Here is a 2500-nt window from a genome sequence, read left to right on the forward strand (position 1 = left end):
GCATTTTATGTTTTATGAATTTTCGGCCCATTCCGCGTGGCGGAAACTGCGGCAAAAGTGCACAAAATGATAGTGTCCCGAGCAAAATAAAATTGGAAGCAAAATGTCCCGGACAATAATTTGCGAGTAGTTAGTATACATTGAAAGGGGATTTTGCAAAGAAGTTTGGTGATTTTTGGACATATATTTTGCCGGTTATGAATTTCCGAAGGTAAAACGATTAAAAAATTAAAAAAAATACCTCCGGGGCTCGAAAAATTTCGGTATTTGTTATTATGCGGGTTTGGATATATATAAACATATTTCCAAAATTTCAGATCAAAATTCCATGCCGATTTTTAAAAATGGGGGGGGGGGGGGGTGCTGGGCACATGTGATATTTCCTCCTGGCAGTCCAAAAAAAGTCCTAAGAGCTCTTTAGGGGGGTGCACCATTCCTCACCCCCGCGGGCTTGCCGCAAGCCCTCGTCCGCGGTGCAAGCGGCGCGCGCGCGCGCTATGCGAAAAATGCTGGAAATTGCGGAAAAATCCCTGCCTGGCAAAATTACGGAAATGCCCCCGGATAATTACGGATATGCCCCGCCCGGAAAAACTGCGGCGAATCGCGGAAAATGCCCGGCCGGAAAATTGCGTCGAAATGCTCGGAATTGCGGAAAATCCCCCCCCCCCGTGCATTAATCTAATGACCGGGTGCGGGTGCGGGTGCGGGACCGGGTGCGGGTGCGGGCACTCGGGCACTCGGCAGCTCGGCGCGAGACGCGAGCGCGTGTGTGGCCTCGAAGACCCTCGGAAAGGCCCGCCGACGTCCCTCCGAAGGCCCTCGCATGTCCATCGGAAGGACCTTCGGCAGCCGGTCGGCAGGCCTTCGCCAGCCCAGCGGCGGCCCTTGGGCATCGGCAGCCTTTCGGCTGGGCTTCGGCAGCCTTTCGGCAGCGCATCGGCAGCGCACCGGCAGCCCTTCGGCAGCGCATGGGCAGCCCTTCGGCAGCCCTTCGGCAGCGCATGGGCAGCCCTTCGGCAGCCCTTCGGCAGCCCTTGGGCATCGGCAGGGCTTCGGCAGCCCTTGGGCATCGGCTGGGCTTCGGCAGCCTTTCGGCAGCCCTTCGGCAGGGCTTCGGCAGCCCTTCGGCAGGGCTTCGGCAGGGCTTCGGCAGGGCTTCGGCAGCCCTTCGGCAGCCCTTCGGCAGCCCTTCGGCAGCCCTTCGGCAGGCCTTGGGCATCGGCAGGGCTTCGGCAGCCTTTCGGCAGCCCTTCGGCAGCCCTTCGGCAGGGCTTCGGCAGCCCTTCGGCAGCGCATGGGCAGCCCTTGGGCATCGGCAGCCCTTCGGCAGCCCTTCGGCAGCCCTTCGGCAGGGCTTCGGCAGCCCTTCGGCAGCGCATGGGCAGCGCATGGGCAGCCCTTCGGCAGCCCTTCGGCTGGGCTTCGGCAGGGCTTCGGCAGCCCTTCGGCAGCGCATGGGCAGCGCATGGGCAGCCCTTCGGCAGCCCTTCGGCTGGGCTTCGGCAGGGCTTCGGCAGCCCTTCGGCAGCGCATGGGCAGCCCTTGGGCATCGGCAGGGCTTCGGCAGGGCATCGGCAGGGCTTCGGCAGGGCTTCGGCAGCCCTTCGGCAGGGCTTCGGCAGCCCTTCGGCAGCCTCTCGGCTGGGCTTCAGCAGCCCTTCGGCATGCCTTGGCATGCCTTGCATACATTCCCCAGCCGTATGAACCTCTGCTGGTTTTGCTTCCCAGCCGAATGAACCTCTGCTCTGTGTAAAAATGTATATGTCTTGCACTAAGTGAAATTCTATAATACTGTCCTCGAACAATATTCATACAGTAGTTAATATATATTAAATGAGGAATTTAGAAAGAAGTTTGGTGATTTTTGGAATTTTTTTTTGCCGGTTATGAATTTCCGAAGGTAAAACGATAAATAAATAAAATAAAATACTTCCGGGACTCGAAAAATTCTGATATTTGTTATTATGCAGGTTTGGGTATCAATAAACATATTTCCAAAATTTCAGATCAAAATTCCATGCCGATTTTTAAAAATGGGGGGGGGGGTTGCTGGGCACATGTGATATTTCCTCCTGTCAGTCCAAAAAAAGTCCTAAGAGCTCTTTAGGGGGGTGCACTATGCCTCACCTCCCTGCACCAACTGCCGAAGGCTTTTGGTGCGCGCCTTTTGGCGCACCTATGGCACTGACGAGGGAAGGAAAAAAAACTCGTCGACCCGTTTCGGTGTTGGAAAAAATATTTTCGGATTCGGGGGGGCCCGGCCCCCGAGGTGTAGGTTGTTGGTATTTTTTGACGGAAACCTAGGCGAGCATTTGCCGAAATGAATCTCGGTGAATGTATAGCTTATGGTGTCACGTTGTATGCTATTTTACGACGTGTGTGCTTGCCGAGGACGCATTTTCAATGCCGAGGCATGCGACGAGCCGCGTTCCATGACTTTTCGACGACGCATTTTAAATGCCGAGGAAGTCGGCGCGCGGCGAGTCTGGATCCTTTACGA

The sequence above is a fragment of the Mercurialis annua genome, assembly GCF_937616625.2.
Source record: "Mercurialis annua linkage group LG4 unlocalized genomic scaffold, ddMerAnnu1.2 SUPER_6_unloc_6, whole genome shotgun sequence".
In the NCBI taxonomy this organism is placed as follows: domain Eukaryota; kingdom Viridiplantae; phylum Streptophyta; class Magnoliopsida; order Malpighiales; family Euphorbiaceae; genus Mercurialis; species Mercurialis annua.